The sequence below is a fragment of the Scomber japonicus genome, chromosome 8, assembly GCF_027409825.1.
Source record: "Scomber japonicus isolate fScoJap1 chromosome 8, fScoJap1.pri, whole genome shotgun sequence".
NCBI lineage: Eukaryota > Metazoa > Chordata > Actinopteri > Scombriformes > Scombridae > Scomber > Scomber japonicus.
In genome coordinates, this window is record NC_070585.1 from 6,179,330 (window position 1) to 6,200,753 (window position 21,424).

Below are 21,424 nucleotides of genomic sequence, written 5' to 3' on the forward strand. Positions count from 1 at the left end.
CCAGGATAAAAATGATGGAGTCTGTGTTGCTTTGAGTTGTTTCACCGGGTCAGATCTGTTAAGTTTAAGGGAGAGTAACATTGTGAGTTGCTGTTTTTCATGGTGTCTTTTTTTATATTTTATTACTAAGTGGCACCAGTCTCAAAAGTGTCTTGGGTAATGATGTGATAGTTGACCTGTAGGTGGTGCTGTTCAAGAGTTTTTAAGATTGCTTAGATCGGAATGTTCTTGATATTGTCAGTTTTCTATAGCGCACTTAGTTACAAACTAGATCTGTAATCCTGTTAATAACTGATCTAGATTCTTTTTTAATTAGTTATTATGTTGATGGTTGAGTATAACATGTTAACATTGACAAGAATGACTGTTTTAAGAAAATGTATGTCAATGGAAAAACACATTCTCAAAGTGAGGTCAGAGTCAATGATAACTTCTTAGCTTAACTTTAATAAGCTGTCCCAGATTCAGAAATGTATATATTTATAAACAAGACTGGCAGTAAATACAGTACACAGTCCTGCCAATAACTGCTACACTGTATCTTTACCTTCTCCAGACATTTAGGACAGGAAGTAACCTTAAAGTCCCTCTCGAAAATGTATTTGGCTAATTGTTGCCTCAGTTGACCGATGTATGTGCAGAGTTTGGGGAAGCTTGTAATCTTTTTCATAGTTAGGAGGCGGGTAAGGAATTGAATGAACCAATTGACTAACTTTGTAGCAATGGTCCATATGACCTGTGAAGAATTGGAAGGTGTGCACATTGGCTTCTCTACAAGCCAATGTGACCTTACGGTTACCCACAACACCCATCTCTGTGTAGGTTTAGAGATGCTTACGTGGATCTTCAGAGGAGCATAATTCCATTTGGTAGTCACAGTCAGTGTTCAGCACGCCACCACTGCCCCTACGTTACATCTTTAAAATATACTGCAAGGGATGGAAGACGAAGGCGGCATGAAAAGTTCATGTTCATACATGTTGTCACAGTTTTGTAATCATTTCCGACACTGTATGACAGTAACTCTCTGTTTTTCCTTGAAGATGTGTTTAACTATGAGGATATGAAAGACTGAACTGGAGTCCCATGGGAACCTTTTTGAACCTCCTCTTTGATGACACTGACCCATCCTCATCTCATCTCAGCCTCCCAGGTGTTATTGTCACTGAGTTGGAACTGAAGAAAGGATATCCCCCTCCTGTGTATAGCGTGGGCACGGTGACATGCGGGGGCTCTGCTGTTTCCATGACGCACCTAAGGTAATGCAATGCTTCCACAGTCGCTATGGTTACCCGAGTTAGAAAGCCACAAGGTTAAAAGTAGAACATCCCCTTGGAAACACGTAGTCGGAGCATTGTCTCATCAGTGATCGTGATAGCTGCTGTTCTTTTCATGGTTATTTAACTGTTATGAGGCCAGAGCTCTTTCTCTGAAGTGAACACAGTTAATCTTGCTGCATATACATAGTTGAGCTTTATGCACAATCACACCACCATTAAATGACATCAAATGAGCCCAGAGAGAGATACTTATTCATGGGTCTCGGTTCCTTGGTAATGCTACATTTCTCACTGGTGTCCCAGGCTGACAGAGCTCAAGAAAACCTCCTTTGATGTTTATGCTTCAATAATTCTTCACTCCAGCTCCTTATGTCATATTACTGCAGCAGCTGCCAGAAAGGGGCTTTCACCTCTCAGGCTTCTCCGAGCAGTGCTGACTTGGCATTGAAAAGACGGCTGTGAAGCCTCTATAACCTAGGCCTCTCAGCTCTTTCAGCTACCAGTTCATCGCTCACGTCTACTACAGAGAGATTCTGCTCATATGATCTCCACTTAAAACTACTGATCAGCACCCGTGTTTTCTTCTCAGTGGAAGCATTATGAAGGATCCCACGCCTGTTTGCATGTGTGCTGTTTTGGAATCGTTAAGAGCTCTTCTTCTGGATGGGTGGCTGCAGCTCACACCCCATTGAAACACTCATGTCTTACTGCAGCCTTGGTGCCGAGCTCATTGGTGTAAATGCAGATTGGAGTTTGAAGTGTACAAACATTCCTGGGAGGCAAAGTTATTCTGGAGGCAGAAATAATCTCATTAAATGAGCTAAAGCTCAGTGGGCAGAGCCAAAGAACTGCAGTTTGTGTGGCCAAATACAGTAATGACACATTGATGCCTGCTGGAAACGGAAATGGGAAAGACTGGGGTTGTTGGTAGCTGATTATATTGCAACCTGACAGTCAGACTTTAATGCCTTTTTTCGTTAGCAGATTTATATTTGAGTGAAGAGGTTATTTTGTTTTGCCCTAACCACAGGAGCAGCTCACTTAACTTTTTTCTCAATGCTCCAAGCAATCGTAGTGTCTATTTCTGTCTGGTTGTGTCAAACTCATCCACTTTTCTCATCTACACTATTTTGTAGCAATTTTTCTTTTACAGTTTTTCTTGATTGTAACTAGATGCACCACGGACCGGTTTCATGCAAGACAATTTTTCCACAGACTGGGTTGGGGGCATGCATAATATATAATTGAATTATTACATAAATCATTTAATGTAATTATTACGTTTTATATTATATACTTTATTTATTATTCTTACATTGTAATATATATATATATATATATACATATATACATATATACATATATGTTTATTTATTTCAACTTACCATAATGCAAAATCAGTGAGCGCCCTTAGCTTGTTTCCCTGCAACTAGATTGTCCTATCTGGGGACGATGAGAGACCGTGACACCCAAAGTGTGTTCTATGTGTCCAGTCTACTCTGAAATGTCGTTTTGGTTGCTGTCCCTGCAGAAAACCCTGCTTCACGAAGATAGGATGTTGCAAATGGAAGCCGGGTTTTGTGGCCATAACTCAAAAACTCCGGCATTCAATCTCCCTTAACAAAGCCATCTCACTTCTGTGTATGAGACAAGACGTTTGTGCTCTGAGTCCATCTCCTCATATAGCGGCTCTAACAGAAGTCAGCATTTCAGTCAGCAGTCAGGTGGACACAGTGCGTGAACTCATTCAGAAATGACCTCCTTGACCCGAGTAGTGAAACCAGAAAGCTGTCAAGTGATGGCAGCCGCTCCGTCCGTCCATACACCGACACAAAATGACCAATTCAGCTTTCCTGATATGTAATCAATCAAAGACTTGAATAGCAGCTGCAGATGTGATATGGGCTTGCAACAATAAAGCAAATAACCTATCCTCCTGAAAAATATGTTGCACCATAATAATGGATTATTGCCTTGTTGTCAGCATCGGTAGACTCGTCAACCTGGATTGCGTACCACAGTGACTCATTAATCTTCTTCTTAATCCTCTCTAACAATTCGTCGAGTTATGGTACTAGTCAAAAGAGGAACCTGTTTTGAAGGTTTCATGGCTTCGTTGGATAGCCGGTTGCCACATATTATGGCTTGGGCTTGGAGCTTGTGAATCACCTGCTGTCTTGGAGTCCTCTGCTGTCTCATCATTGAGTCTTTTACCTTTTTCAAAGAAGCTCTCTAGCTAGTGTGGGAAAAGTAAGTGGTAATTTTTCAAAATAAAATACCCTGCAGACTAATGTAAATAAAACAAAATATTTTTAAAAAGTTATCAAATGATCCACAGCCATTACTGTTCCACCGTCCAGCTTAAATCATTAAACAAATCAATAATGTGAGGGGTGATATTAGATTATGCAGTTCAGAACCCCTCCCTTATACTATCTTTTGAAAAAGCAAAAGAAATAAATGTAGCCAGAGTAATTTTACAAAGTTACTCACTCATCCTAGCGCACTTTCGGGGTTCATACCATAAATGGTATGAACCCCAGTATCAGGAGCTGATACTGGAACAAAGAGGGCGCCCATTCAATTCTGTGAGAATTGCTCGGCTGGCGCATTAGCTAAAAAAGGTTTCTAGCTTCCGGGTTTGCTTCTGCATTATGGAGCCCAGTGAATAGTGCAGTAGTAGTGCAAGTTCCTGCTCAACCCAAAGACTATGTACTTTTTTGCGGTTCACGGAAGGTTTTGCACATGTAAAACCACCATGGATCAAAAATGTATTATAGAAAGTCATTATTGACTTTGTCTTGTGTTCAAGGTGTTCTGTCCTGTCAGCAGTTTTACAGATGTCCCCTTTATAATGGTGGTCCAGAGGAGAATGCTTTTTGGGCCACAGTTACCACTGGAAAAAAATTGTCTAATATGCATCATGAAAGCATGTAGCTGTTTAGCTAGCCTTACACCACCATCAGGGGGATAACACTTTTACTACTGTCTGAAAAAAAATCCAGCCAGATTAGTTTCTCATTGTTTTGTACTTAGTTGAGCTCACTTTACAGGTTCATACAAGTACCTCAAGTCTGTAGCTGTTAAGCTAGCCAACTAACACTTAAATCTTTAGTATTTCTTCTCATTGCATATACTTCATCTGCAGTGTGTTAATCACACCAGACTGAAGAATTGATGTCACCAACTGTCCTGTCTTAATGAGCTCAACTGCTAATATTCATAACAGTAGTAGATGGAAGAGTGCATTATCAACTTCTCTCTTGGGTCTGGATGGAAACGTTCTTTGGTCCTCAAGCTTGCCAGTTTGCTAGGCTTACTCTACGATCAAAACAGCTCTTTGTCTGAGAAATGTTTGTCTTAAACATTGTAAAAAGTACTAATGCAAAATAATTGACAGATAAAAGTCTACTTCAGAAGATTCAGAGAGATAATCATGACAGTCCGCAAAATTGAATGGAAAACAGCAGTTTGGGATTAATTTGGGGTTTGATATAGTGAATGATTGACGGACAGCAGGCATGTTTTTCCAAAGGCAAGGAGTGCTGCAGTAAAAGGCTGTGTCGCCAGCTCTTTTTTTATTCAGATGCAAAAAATTGCAGGTAATTAGTGTTTTGCATAAGTACATGGGCTTTTGAGTTTTGATTTTCTAAGTGAGCAGTTGGTGCAGGCAGGCAGTAATGCATTCTACTTGTCTGCTAGAGTAAACTTCAGTTTTCATTCTCCTCACAGCTCATTTTGTGAGGAATATATTAATAAGGAAATTACACAGCATAGCAGTGAGCTGTACGAGCAAGGCTGAGAGCATGTAACTGAATTACACACCACATCTGAACAGTTGTACTTAAGGGACACATGGTGAACTTGCAGTAGTTGAATAATTTACTTGCTTTAGTACATGCTTTTGTATTCCAAAACCATTAGTGACACCTGTAAGATTTGTTTGCTATGTGACCTTTTAATATATCAGATTTGGTCTGGACAGTGTGGCCCACCTCTGATATGACTATGGTGCAGATGGACATGATAGATAGTGTATTTGTGGTGGAATTGACCAACAATATACAGATGATATATGAGAAGCCCTAAAGTTAGTTATTTTCTGTTAGGCCTGTCACAATAATTACATTATCAACATCATGTCTGTATATTGTTGTAAAATGTTTTTGCATTCAGAAGTCAAATGTACAATAGTACAAATATCTTCAAATTATCCAGTGATACCTTGCGTTAAGGCACTGTGATTAAAATGGATTACGCTGCTTCTCTATTAAAGTATACAATAGATATAAATTATTCTCAGATGTGTTCATCAACAAGCTCATTGTGTAAATCCTAACATGCAAACTGTCACAACCTTTCAAACATAGGTTTCAGTAATCTGGTATTATCTTAAAAACAATTGAAATTCAATTACTAAGATTTTCATCCTCAAATTGTAGTTGTCAAACCTTGGCCAATGAAGTGTTGGAGTGGGATTATACTTGTTGTTCCTTCATAAATGGTACCTTATTTGTATGCATTTGTTGCACTGATTCTATTGTTTTCAGTCCATTACTGTCACATTAGATGATTCACTGTGAATAATGGACATACCACATCACTGACCGTAAGAAACCTGTGAAAAAACTGTTGAAAGTGGTGTTTGCATGACATGAGTTTATTCAGTCAGCTGTAAAGGCCATTTGATTTAATTCACGGGTCACTGTTCAAAAGTCTCAATGAGAAATGATACAAGAAAAACAATTCAGTGTTTTGACTGAATGATAAAAAGGACATATTTTGGTGGCAGAGATGAAGCAGTACTGGTGTTTTCATGTTTCCCATTTGATTCATCTTAAGGTTAGATGTGCTTGCCACTATGTGAGGTCACTGGACTGTATGCACAAAATCTATTGGTGCAATTTGCTCAGACTGGCAATTCTGTCAAATGTCAGATGGGCCAGTCTGATTGGCTGGTGGACCTGCACTGTGGGACAAAAAAATTCAACCTGCTAGCTGCGGTCCACTTGTTGTAAGAGCATCCCCATCTGATTGAGAGTCACATGGTCCCAATGGTCAATAGGATAACTGTATTGCAAGGCACATGCAGGAAGTGCTGCCACCATACTGCCCCCACCCCTTCAAGTGAATGCTTCCGTACATGTGATGTAAGCTGCGGGAAAATAATCATATCAAGACAGAAAGAGTGAAGTTTATATAAAAAACTAGCCTGTAGAAATGGATAAAGGACCCAAAAAGCTGCTGATTATGTATTTTGGCGAGAAATACAGTCAGTCTAGACAAAAATTGCAGAATTTTGTTCTCATTTCGACCCTGCCTGCAGAGTATGAGTGAGCGGCTTACTGAACTTCGAATGTTCTGAAAAGTTTACCTTAAAAAAAGGTCAGTTACAAGCCGCATTACAATCGTATTTTAATTTGTTAATGAAAAACACCTTTGGATCAGTGGACATAGAGCAATTGAAATATACATATTTATGTGAATTTGTATTGTTTTTTGATTTTTTTTATAAAGAGTTGAATCAGTGAATATTGAAACTATGTATGCCCAACACTCACCATCACAGTCCGAGCTTATCTTCACTTTTGAATGAGGTGTTATTACCCACTGCTGTTTTAAACCACATAATGTTCTTTCACTTAAATATTCTCTAAATGGGATTTAGACCACCACCCCTCTCACATACCTAAACAGTATTTTGGTTTTGACATGCTAGTCACCTCCATGAGTAAATGTCAGTTGTAATTAGGGCTTTCAAGCTGTAACTGAGGTGACTATCAGATCGGAACAGTGACGATAATAGCTATTAGAGACAATTAGAATGACAATTAGAATGGCAGGAGAGTTCTCCACACCGATGCCGACTGTATACTATATGTATGTTTTTGGCCTCAAACATAAAAACTTGGCACCTTGCAGAGCTAAAGTTTACATCGCACCAGCTTACTAACAGTAATTCAAAGCATGGTCTGATGGTCAAGCAGTTGGAGCAAACACCACTTCTTGTTGATGTTTCCTTCCATCTCTCATTCATACATCCTTGCTATCACTGTGTGATTTTGGAACATTTGGAAATTGGCAGTTATCAAGACATATTGCCAGAAGATCAAATTTCAGTCTTGACCTTACAATCATCTTTTTTTTCATGGTCACAGTGCTGGTGAAGATCCAGAACACCTACTAAATGGATTTTTTCCCCCTGCACCTGTTTCCATCCTTTCACTCCCATCCTCAAAGTTTTCAAAGCCATCATACCTTAATGGATAATTCTGGTTTATCTCAGTCGGGTGTATTTCCTGTAAATGTGACCATTGTGGTGATGGTAGATGGTATATTCACTTTGTCAGTTAAGAGGACATGCATTTATATTTTAGTGCCACCAATAACAGCCTTTTGTTTTCTTTACATAGAGTAAATTTATCCCACACCCAACATTCATATTGTCTTCTGTCACAGCACTCTACTTCCTGCGCTGCCTTTTTTTCCTATTCATTCTACACTTGAAGTCACAGTTTGTTAGTCACTGTAAATTGACACATTACACTCCATCTCAGAACATGACCACTTTTTCTTCTCACATCAACACCCACCATCACAGTTTTATGAACTAATATGATTAAGGCAAAGACACATCAAAAAATTAGATACACATAATGACGTTCCACAGCAAAAACATACAGGCAGCGAAGGTATGAGGAGGCTCTGCGTCATCGTCTCACACACCTGCTAATCAGGGTACTGACAAATAAGACGGATTGCCCTGCGTGTTAACTGTATAAACCAATATATCATCGTGACACACATGTACATCACATAAAAACACAAAGGACACATGAGACAGACTCGACCCATCAGTTATAGAGCTTTGAGGGAAGAGGATGCTGACTGGTGCATCTGTCTGTCCAACCAGTGTTAAATAAAGCTGGTGGACAGAAGACTAGGGACAAATGAAGGAGTCAGATTAGAAGAAACCCTGACACACACACAGGTTTGCATTTCCTTTCATATAGTCAAAACTAGAAGTCATTATTTTTTTTATTTAAAACTAATTTCATGAGGGAAGTCAAATAAAATGTAAATCCAGAATGAGAAAAAAGTAAAAAGGCCTTCCTCTGTTCTACCAAAAAAGTCACTCTATCTTCCCCTCAGCAAAAGAAAAAATACTTAACCCCACTTCCTGGCAGGTACTCTGGGCAAAGCTCTCAATTTACCAGTCAGTCTACCTTCCAATCCTCACCTATGGTTATGAGCTTTGGGTCGTGACTGAAAGAATGAGATTGTGGATACAGGCAGCCAAAATGAGTTTCCTCCAGAGAGTGTCTGGACTCAGCCTTAGAGATAGGGCGAGGAGTTTGGATATTTGGTGGGGGAGCTCAGAGTAGAACCACTGCTACTTCACATTGAAAGGTGGGTTTGGTGTCTGGTTAGGAAGCCTCCTTGACACCTCCTTCTGGTGTTGTTCTGGGCATGTCAAACTGGTAGGAGACCCCAGGGCAGACCCAGAACACGCTGGGGGGATACATATTTCTCCTGGTCTGGGAACGCCTTGGGATCCCCCAGGAGGAGGAGCTGAAGGGCGTTGCTGGGAAAAATGATGTCTGGGTTTTCTCAGTCAGTCTAATCCCACCATCACCTGATGCCTGACAAGTGGGTGGAAAATGGATGGATAGATTAATTTTGAAACCTGGCTGCAGGGAATTACTGTCATTCTTCCACAAGAGCATTAATGACCACGTGTTATATTCAGCTGCTGTAGTAATGCAAACTGAGGTCAAGCCTTTTGCTTTCAGTTGCTGCCCCTTCTTGGAATGTTGATCTTTTTCCAAACTACAGTAGTGTAATGTCTAGACTTGTGTAGAGTCTTTCATGTACTGTATATACTGCCCATAACACTTCATATGATATTACTTGTTTGCTTACTTAGACCACCTTTCCTTTTTTTGTTGCTTTAACATTTATATTCATTTTTGTGTATTTTAAAGAATAAAGAAACAAAAAAGAAACACCAACAAACCATGGGCACCAAACAATACACAATTCTTTTCTACTGAATTTGCATCCATTTAGCCCTTGTGTCTATGCAGGTCCATCTCCCATATCCTTCCAAGAAAAGGTCATTTTTTCCCCCATTCCACGTATCCGTTATTATGTTCATATATAGTTTAAGACTGGTATGATCATTTTTATAGCCATTTTTGTTCAGTCTTTGCAGAAGACCAGTACCATTAGAATCATATAGAGTGACGAGTGACTCCTTAAAGGATCAGTGTGTAGCATTTAGTGCCATCTAGTGGTGAGGTTGCACATTGCAACCAACTGACTACTGCTCCCCACCCCCACCTTCAACCGTGTAGGGGAACCTATAGTGGCCACGAGACTCATGACACACAAAAGGCCTTCTCTACAGCCAGTGTTTGGTTTGTCCATTCTGGGCTTCTGTAGGAACATAGCGAGTGGTCCAACATGGCAGGCCTTGTGGAAGAGGACCCTCTCCCTGTGTAGATATCAAGGCCTCATTCTAAGGTAATAAAAACATAATTCTTATTAAAGCTGCTCAATTAATCAAAATTTTATCGTGATTACGATTTAGGGGCCAAACAATCTCAAAACTAATAAAATCGAGGGGAAACGATTTTCAATAATAATGACGTAGCGCTCAATAACAAAGGTTTCATTTTGAAAAGCTGCCGCAGCACCGTTAATTTGACAGAAGCTGAAACACATGGCGAAATGTTTTAACTGTAAGTAAAAATGCAGATTTTCCAGCCTGCGTCAGACAATGCTGAGTTTATTGACTAATTATTAAAAACCAGGATGTGATGTGTGAACTATCGTCATCTTAACGTGCTCAGCACTAATATCTCTGCACATTTTCTGCTGTGTGTTGCGTTAAGCGGCAGATAAAAGGCTGCTGCTGAGGAAATTAATTAAGCCGAATGGACAAGAAATGTCCAGTGAATGCAGCATGTTTCTAAAGTTAAAAAAAAAATTGTTTTAATTATCGTGATTTCAATTTTGACCCAAATAATCGTGATTATGATTTTTTCCATAATCGAGCAGCCCTAATTCTTATCTTATTTTCAACGAATAATACACTAATTAAAACAGACTTATAATATATCCCATATCTGCCACTCAATTCTACACACTAATCCTTTAAAACAACTCAAAGTTGAAAAAGTTCATTTTGGTTGACTCTAACCTACAGGTAACCCTCCTTGAAATGCTTTCTCGGTACAAAAATAAAGTAGGAGCCACCAGCTCAGCTTGGCAAGCCCGAGGACTCTCATAGGATCTCCCGGTTTCAGGCAAGGATACAATTTGCCTCAGGACTTCAAGAGAATGTTCCCCTTTTTCAGACAGCATTTATTTTTCTCTGCTGGAGCCTGAAGCAAAAGAGCTCAGCAATAGCAGCACGTTAAAAGGGATTTAGTATGTTACTATGTTGTCCTTTCTGCTAAATTTGGTCTCCCAAAAGCCCCTGAGGACATGGTGTCCACTGTTGTAACATGGTGATCTCTGCCCCACAGTGGGATTTGTTTTTCTTTTTTTTGGCCGCAATTACACTTGCTCCAAGATGTTTGTCATATAATTGGAAGTGTATTCAACTAGACAAATGTTAGCCCTATCTCACTTGCCATAATGTAGCTGAGGGGGTATTATGTCCTTGTTTTGTGGTTTTAGACAGTATGTTGCATGGAAGCATTTGCTCATAGGAACCCTAACATGTGGACACCCCTTATTCCTGTCATTATGTAGATGTATTCCTTGAGTTACAGCCAGGTATGTTAGAAGTTGTCATTCTTTTTTTGTGGTGATTTTAAAAGGGAAAAAGAGATTTTACTTTATTTTCTCTCATCCATTATTTCAACTCCTCAATCTTCATTCTCCCTTTCGCAAAGAGTCACAGACTGGAATCAATTGATTTTTTTTCCCTTTTTGTAATATCGCTCTAAACATTTAAAGGAGTCATAACAAAAATGTAATTCATGCATATGAAACGTAACTTGAAATGAACTGGAAAGACATTTCAGCGCAGCAGCCCTGCAGTGTCAGGCCGTTAGCTGGATGGCTTGTCAGATGTAATTGACTTTCCACAGTCTTTCCTGTCACTCTCCTCCATAATTTGATAGACTCACGCGGAGAGGCTTTGAGAAGAAAACACTTAGTAATGAAATAGAAATCTGTGTCACAGGTAGAATGTGTTGATAATGTTGGAGTAATGGTGCGTGTGTGTGCTTCAACTGGAACTGCAATGGAAGACAGAAATGTTACACTGTTGAATAAATGCTGTTTTTTAGTTTTCATGAGTTCCTTGTGTAGGCAAAAAAACCCCGTCCTATCTGCCCTGTATACAAAAGATTACCCAACTGTGTTATTTTATCCAGACTTGGAGGTTGGCTCTAGTTATAGAAATGTTGGCCTGTAGATCCAATACATTTGTCCAGACTGACTTTTGATCTAGCACCACCAGCAGGACAACATTCAACTTTGTCCAATACTTTGCTTTGTGACCATGATAAACATTACCTGCATTGTAAAAACGATCATTAGTTGCAGCCCTAAAAACACAATGAAAACAGTTTGAATACATACATGTCAACAGCTAGATCCATGTCAGAACAACAGAATATTCATCAGAAACTGTTATAACTGAATAATTAATTTGTAAGCAATCACTCTTTGATTTGAAGCTGTCCAGTCATACAGGATAATACAGTGAATGTGTCAATGTTGATGAGACAAAACCAGACTCAAACATGGTTTATTATTTCCTGACATTCAACAGATAAAACAATGAATCAAGAAAATAATTAGCAGATGAATCAATAATGAAATAAATAGAGTTATATTCATAACTATATTCATAATGAGTTATGTTTGCATGCTGGCCTTAGCGTTTAGCTAGTACCTAAGTACAACCTCACAGACTACACACACAATACATTTCTGCTGTGAAACCTTTATCAAAAATATAATGGCAAACTGAGAGTAAGCAAAATGGAATGTAAAATGTTCTTCATGAAAATGAAGAACAGTGGAGTCCCAGGAGTAATCACGAAGTCAACTAAACATCTTTAAAAAGTTATCAAGGAAAGGAAGACCAGTAATTATAATTACAGTAGAGGCAATAGCTAATAGTGTATTCAAACTGCAGGCCATTATATTCTTATTACGAGGTAATAAGAGTATAATGGGCCTGCAGCTGAAACAAAGGTTGACCTTCACTTGGAACCGAAGAGAATCGAAAAAAATGTGTTATTGGAAAGGCAGCGGGATTTGTTGGTGCAGAGACAGTGGGAGGATCCATTGAAGAAACTAATGAAATCCACTGGAGAGCAATGATCCACTGGCCAGCCACCGCTCCCCTCAGGATCAGACTACTGAAAGGCAATGAAGCGAAAGATCTCTCTTGACGGAGGACCAACACAGCTCCACATGACTGATACGCTCCACTAACAGGTCGCCAGCACGCCATCACTCCTCACCCCGATCAGTCCGCCTCTCCTTTCTCCAAAGCCACATGTCTTTTAGCTGTATACCGCAATTACACGAGGAAAATGGCACAGTTTAGAATCTGGGTTTACATGAAGCCTAATAAATGGTGAGTAATCATAATGATAGGCCAATCAGAGTCAGACTAGCCCAGTCAAAGTTGGTTTGCTGTGAAATGGATGGTTAAAGCTTTATCTGTAATGGGGGAATAATCCTCTTTGATTGCCATGTAAACACTTTAACACACTACTTTCTTTTAATGGTATTTAAATTATATGTTATGAGCCTGTTTGTGAGGACACACTGATTTTCAAAAAGCTTTGGATTTCAGTCAGTTATGAGTGCACACTCGAGGGTTAGAGAGGGTCGTGTGCTTTCTGATGTAAGTGATTATTTATCGGACTCTTCAAAAGTTAACTTGCACAGACTTTATGAAACAACTCAAAGTAATATGTTTCAATTTGTGCCAGAAAAAAGAAACAAAAACAAAACCATTGCTGTAAAACTCATCTAGAGGTGAGTAGAACATGGCAGCAGAGAATCACATTTTCACATTCTTTAACATTATAAGCACTTAAAAAAAAAAAAAAAGTTAGACTTCGGCTCACGCAGTCTTACCAAACTGTCATAAGTATCAATATGCCAGTTTTGTTTTTAGTGTTTTTAAAAATTTGCACTGAATGAAGTTAAATAAAAGAACATGTGAAGTAGTAATGGGTTTTTTGTGTAGTGGGAAGAGTAGCTCAGTTAATGACCTGAATGGGGATTCATTAATGCAGCAGTACACTGATTGAACTCTGGATTATTTTAATGGTAAATGAAGAAATGGAAAATGTCAAAGGAGTTTAAAACGTAATGCAATGATTGGTCAGGTGTGCAGAGCTGATATAAAGGTAGGATTTAACCCTATATGCAAGGAAAGTGTGTGCAGTTGTGTCCCATTGGCTTGATTTATCACGTCACCCCTCTTCATGACAGAGGGCTTTTCACCCTGTCTTCCAGTGTGGCCATTCAGAACAGATGGAAACACTTAAGCTTTTGGAACGTGGCCGCACAACATTAACATGCAAATACAAAGCAATATTATTTAATGTTCGCTGTCTAGACTCTGACATTGTGACTCCTTGCAGCATATACTTGTACAAAGAGAGAGACTGGGGAGTGATGACAGCAGATTTGATCTCTCCTGGACTATAGTCAGAGCCTGCTGTATGCTGGAGTGGTGGAGGGCCAGAATAAAGGGTGAGCATCAATACTTGCTGGGTGATGCAGAGAGTGAGGTATGCCATGTGCAAATGTAGTGGAGTAGCTTGAGTTGACTGCCCAACTTCGAAGCCTTATTCTCTAGTGTTTACCATGAGCTTTGTGTGCTTTGTTGGATCGCCATCAGGGGTTCTTGTACCTGTTATAATGATCTGACTTCAGTTAGGTCTAGACTTCAACAGGAACGGCTACGTTGCAATTTTTCGCGGCCACTACAAGCTTGTGATTCCGGCAGATCCACCACAGCGCATTTCAGAAGTGGTCTGAAGAGTCTATTTTTAACAGAAGCTGCATCAAGAAGCTACACAGAGCAGAATGAGCTGGGCAGGAATAGTACATCTGGTCAGTTTTCAAAATGAAACAGCCTGTGTAGACTCCTGATTGTATATTGCATCACATTACTTTATGACCAAGCCAGAAGTCAATCTGTCAGAGGATTTTTTATCACCATGGACAACAAGAGGTTGAACTTGGAAGTGGAAAATCACAAGACACCACTGTTGCCATGACTGCTTTGGTCTGTCTTCTTCTCTCTGCCAGAGCAAAACCCTGCGCTCCTAGTGAGGTATGATGCCATCTGGAGGACGAAACACAACAGAGGAATGCAACGCCGCTGTGCCCGGTAGAATCAAGGCGTTATTCTCATCCCAGTCACAAAGTCCTCCATAAAGGCTTGACTGGAATGAAGGGAATATGAAGTGGGTAAACCTTGTTCTGCAGTCAACATTAGCATAAAGATATAGATATAAGATAACTCAACCCCAGATGGGAATTACCTAGGATGTTATTGCATCTTATCAAAAATAATCTAGTTCATACATATATGTTTGAAGCTGCTACATTTTAATACTCATAGCTCCTCATGTTGTATTTTGTATGCTGGCAACATTATATTGCCTTGACCACCTGACAGCAAGAACAGATTGAAAATCATGCAAATGCTTTTAAGGACACTTGTTCTCGCAACCGGACACATTTTTCTGTTTTCCTCTTTCAAAAAGTGCACGACCTGAAAGCATTTTAATATTGTTAGTGTGATGAAGGTATCCATATGGAAACCTTTGAGACAACACTACTTGCTTTTCGGCTCGAGTACCTGGTGCCTTTTTATGATTCAAGAAATAAATATATTCCACTTATCCCCCACTTTGCATAAACAGTGTACTGACACACATCCATCATAGAGAAATAACTTAATTCTGCACAAATAAAGAGCATTCTACTTTTGATGTTTTAAATGTCAACCTTCTCTGGGAGCAAACAGGTAGTTATCATGAATGGCATAAGCTACTCAATAAAACTAATGGCCGTTGCCTGGTTAGGCACCAAATTCATACTTGTGACATGCAAAACAATTACTTTGTTCCACCCCTGTCCCAGAGCAGTAAATAATCTGAAGTTTGGTGGTTTGATGTCCGACTTCTTCAGTCCACATGTCGATGTGTCCTTAGGCAAGATACTTAACCCTGAATTGCTACCGATGGTTGTGCCAACGGTGTATGAATGTGTGAATGAATGTTAGCACTGTATAAGAACAGTCCATCTACCAATTGTTGGGTTTACTTTGTTAACATGACATAATAACATGAAAGTGTCACTAAACAACCGCAATAAGTCAGGAAGGCAATTGACAGCTATGACACCTACAGTTCATACATTTGTGCATTTTTGTTGTCATCATACCGACACTGCCATAACATGACACTTACAATATACACATGCACATGGTCACACATGGAGCAGGATACAAAAAAGTATTTTACACAGCTGTGGCTCAGGAGGTAGAGCGGTCGTCCTTCAATTGGAAGATTGGTGGTTCGATTCCCGGCTCCTCCAGTCCACATGTCGATGTGTCCTTGGGCAAGACACTTAACCCCAAATTGCTCCCGTTGCTGTGCCAACGGTGGTTGAATGTGTATGAATGATTAAACTCCTCTGATGAGCAGGTTGGCACCCTGCGTGGTAGCCCCTGCCATCAGTGTATGAATGTGTGTGAAAGGGTGAATGTGTATGATGTAAAGTGCTTTGAGTGGTCGCACAGACTAGAAAGGCGCTATATAAGTACAGTCCATTTACCAACTATTATGTATGAACACACTCTCCCCACATACCTGCCAGCAGTGCCTGATACACACACACACACACACTCCTGTGGGATGCTTCTATCAAGCGTCTTCCCTGAGACATATCAATCTCGTACAGACTGTATGAGATTTATATAATACCCCCATTAGCATTCACAATATGTTACGAATTTGTGTGACTCTAGTTAGGGGAGCAGAATTCTTGATATATCTGACATTTGTTAGCAAAACAACTCATGTTATTCTGCTGTTGGCTCTGTGTGCAGGAGAAGAGAATCCTGATGTATCTGACATTTGTTGTGGTGGCAGAGGGAACCGCTGGGGAGAGTCTTTTTTTTTCCCAAGTTGTATTTGCTACGTGAGTTAGAGTTGGAGAGAAAAAGTAGCTTCTGTATAAATATTGAATCACCTAGCTAGTGAGTCATCCAGCTGTATGGTTAGTCGCATAAAGTATGTTTGGTATAGGGAGTAGAGATGATGTCACAATAAGAGCCAATATAGGTTTCAGCAATATACAATGATATATGTTCCCTGTCAATTAAAACCTAGGACAATAGTGTACCATGGGTGCTTACCCATGGTACAGGTGGTAACAGTAGATGTGTGCACAGTGTTGTGGAGTACATTACTAGTTTGAAAACTTTTCCAAGTAATACTGGTGTAGCATTATTATTTAGGCTAGTTTGATGCTATAGAGCAGAGTGAGTGGGACTGACAGCTCCAGGTGGTTAAGTTCCCATAGGGGGAAATGCCCTGAGGGTGTTTGCATATGAAATTAGGGAAGCATGATAATGGTTTTCCTGCAAATATCCAATATGATATTTCCAACTCATTTTTGCTGATTGCGGATGTCAATTTATGCACATATTTTTTCCTCCTGGCTGAAGAGACTATCAGGAATGCAATCATATGCTAGGCTCCATTTACCTCGAAACGTTGGTAGTCAGAGCTGGGAATGACGTCACACCTGAGTTTTAAGTGTTCCAGTTCAAGAAGTCAGAAAACCAGTTCTAGCCAGGCTAGCCATACATAGCAATACTAGTCGATTTAAAACACATCATGCTGTTTTTTTCGCATACAAACATCGTAGTAACATGTCCACAGATAGAAGTTGGACAGTGCTGTGTGTACAACTGATTTAATGAGACAAAAATGAGACAAATCTGCTAATAAAAAGGACTGGTGAGGTTCTAGTAAGCTAGCTAGCAAGCTCTACCAAGCTACAGTAACTAACTAGATAGCAAGCAGTTTCCTGTGAATGTATTTTACTTTTCTCCTTATGTATTTGGTTCATACTGCCATAAACTTTGGCTTGCAAACCTGATGGCAGCTTTGCTAGAAGGCCAGGTCAGTCCACTGTTTTTATCTTTTGTAATAATTTCACACATGATCTGAAAATACAGTTAAAATCCTTACAATTTTCAAAAAATCAAATGCCATTCAGCATTTTTCTTTGGCAGTGGCAGACTACTGGATCCAAATTGCCTACCTCAATACGAGGAATTCATATTTATATGGCGACTGAGAAGGAGGACCTTGGGTTTGCTCAATACCTTCTAACTTGTATTTCTTCCTTAGATTTTAAAGGTGTCTTTGATACAGTTCATGACACATTACAACCACCTGTATATCAGTGAAACAGTGTGAAACCATTGGCAAGAATTGCATCAGACATGTACAAGAACAGAGAAAATGGGGCCCCAAAGGTTTAAGAATTACTCTATAGCTCTATCAAAGGTGTAAAACGCCACATGGTTTCCTTTTAAGGACGAAGAACTAGGAGGAATCTATTGATGGCAGTAATGACATAACACAGTTTAGTCCATTTTAAAATGTAATTTTTATTTGATTCATTTTGTTTTCAAAAGCAGCCTATTTCCAAGTTAAATGTATTGTTAATTTAAAATCTTACAGCCTCAAGAACTTCCATTAGTTCCCTGCTGGTATGAAAATGACACACTGATTTGAAGAAACTATATGAACTGTAAATAAACACACCAATCACACTAATCACCATATATCTTCTAGACCACATTCTCATCACCCAACTATCACAAACACTTATCACTACCGAAGGAAAAGCAATGCCGAATAAATGCATCCGTGCAGTACAAACGTGTCTCAAGGATTCGCTCCTCTAATTTAAGATTCCCCCACACTGCTCCAGCTGTTTCAAACTGTGTGTATCTGGCCTATGCCTCTGGGAGGAGGAACTTATGGCTCTATACAGTATGTGAAGAACAGAACAAACTCAATTTCTGCCTTGTTTTCTGGGCCACATCTGCTCTCCCTGTTGTTTCAGACACACACCCTGATACAGACACATATAACTCTCAGAGGGATGGAGAGATATAGAGATGTGGGAGGGCTATGACTACGACTATAAATGTCTTTTTTTTTCTTTTTCTTCACAAACTGTGCAACAATGTGTCATCTATTTTTTCCATCTCCCACACAAATACACATGACAAGAAATTTCTAGAGCATTAAACTACTTCTTTAAACTACACTTTCACTTTTTTACTGTGAAGGATCAGTCAAAAGCACCTGATGGAGTGCTGAAGGTTCGCCGAAATGGAACCTTGGATTCACAAGACGTTGATTACTGTTAGAAACATTAAGAAAGGTCTCCTGACATCTTCTGATTTTTTCCCATGTAGCTAACTTCCACAATTCAAACATTGATTTCACACCTAAGTGTTTTAATGGACCCACCACTACACCACAGCAAACTAATTAGCTGACTCATTGTTTGTTAAACTCGTAATTGCCTTCGTCAGCCGTATGTTTTGGCCTTGGGCTGGCGCAGCTGTAGCAGTATGTTCAAAGATTCCTTTCAGTCTGTCTTGTTATAATCAGAGTCATCTTCTGTTGTGTGGTCGCAAGAACAAAAATATTTACTGTTAAGGGGTTTCGGGTCTAGTCTGGGGTTTCATTTGACAATTTGTCATCCTTATTAAGCAATGCTCAACAGACCTGTAAAGTCAAATCCAAACACTAGTTGTTGTCTGACAGTCACTGAACTGCACTGGAGAGCTTTTTTCATTTTCTCTGGTGATCACAAAGCGTTAGAAACAATAGGGTATTATTTTGGGAAACTTCAACTGGACTCTTACTATAAGTAATGATATAAGTAAACATCTTGTGTTGACAATGTTACATGACATCAAATACATACATACAGAACAATGTATGTGTGTATTTTACCTTCAGAATTAAACTCAGGATGTTTTGGTGACATCTTAGTATAAGTAGTTACATAGGAACATCCACAGGTTATGTATTGAGGTTCAGGAAGAGCAGTGAAGGTTAAGAGAGCGGTGGAAAAAAGTTCAAGTGTAGCAGAAAATATGTTGCCAAGAAACCACTATTCATTAGTAGATGGTGTGCGGGGGTGTGCTAAATCCATATCACTTCATCGAGTTCAACGTTGGTGAACCCTGACTCATAAAGTTTGTGCCGTTGATCTAGGTCAAGGTAAACTTTATTATCCCACTAGGAAAAATGAATGTGGTTATAGAAGGAAAACACAGAAGTACAATGTACAGATACTAACAGACACACACACTCACAAAGTTACAAAGTAAGCACACAGTATACAAAATGCATACTCTATAACATGTATATCATAGTACATATACAATATGAGTATATGACATAGGTCTACACAATCCCAAACACCCACAATCACAATCAAAACATTTCAAGTGCAGTAAACACAGTCCAAATACAAAGACCTAATATAGCTGCATATCCATCTCTCATTTAGTAAGCTAACTGATCATTACCAAGCTTTGAGAGCTTTGTTTTCCCTATTCATTAACTGTTTATTGAACAAAATAACCATAAAATGACACTTTGTGGTATAATTGCCACTTTACAATCATTCCTAATCACTAGCAACCCAGATTTTTGTAACTATTTGAACCAATATATTTGTTCTAAATCAGCAGTTTTTGCGCTATGAGGCCGTGTCTTTGTCTGATGGGAACATGTTCTTACTTTCATGCAGTATAGGAACTTAAGGTGCTTTGTGATACAGCGGGTTAAGGTAAGTTGTGTAAGTGTGACGTCAACAGCTCAGCCTTTGTACCACCCAGTCAAACCCTGACAAATAAACAGCTTTTATATCAACCGATGGAAGAAGTGAATGAAGTTCAACTGCGGCGAGACACATGATACAAAGCTGCCCCTTTTTTGTCACGGAGCTCAAGTTGAACATTTCGGTCATGGGGATAAACACAGAGGAAACAATAACCAATCAGTTCTGGTGTCTGATGCATGACATTATTGTAGAGTGCTGTTTAGAGTTCCATGGAGAATTAGTTTGTCTCTTATCGACACCTCGTTCTAATAGAGAGAGAGAGTTTCTGTGTGTTAACAGAGAGATAGAGGAGGAGTGAAAGATATGATACAAATTAGGGAAGAGAGGGAAAGAAACCGAGAGAGAGAGAGACAACAAAGAGGCGGACAACAGTACAGAATAAAGAGAGAGAGAGACCGAAGGAGGGGGCTCATCATTATTGGTATACAGTCTGATTCAATGTGTTATCTGTTATTATCTTGTTCTACTAGGAATTCAAACTCATCTGTATTGTCTGCTGTCTGATTAGGAACAATGCTAGAGGCTTGTGGGAACGTTGGTGCCGCATGCTGATCAGCAAGCATTTTTTCCATACCCTATTCTGATGGTTTGATTTTTGTTTTGTTTGAGTCTGAGTGCACATCGACGAGGACAGTGGCTGCATTCTGAATAAACACATCCAAAGTCAATTGCTTTTTTTTTTTTTTTTGTCCAACACAATAATCAACAATCCTAGACGTCACAATCGTCGCATATTGGTTTTTAGAAAGCTGGCCATAAACGTATACTGATGCTGATGCTGCTTTGTCTGTCAGTTTGTTGTGGCCACTGGACAGGTAAACCACAAGCCACAAAGCTTTTATTTTTCAGGGTTCCCAATTATGAGATTTTAAACATCAGACAGTGTTTACAGCCATAGACCGCCATGGATAGATGGGGTCCAACGAGCATCAGTGCAGTGTGTTTCATCGAAAAAATAGAGGGTTGTGAGCGTAGAACGCAATGCGACGTCATCTGGCAAAAATGTTTAATCAATGAATCAAGCTAACTTTATTAATGAAGTACCTTTCATACAGGTAATGTAGTTCAAAGTGCTTCACAGTTGATTGACAAGCTTATACAGGTGTAGACTGAAGACAACATACAGTAAAGAAAAGGATCAAAAACGATGAAGGATTGAAAGTTGAAAGAACAATTACAAAGAACGCATGTTG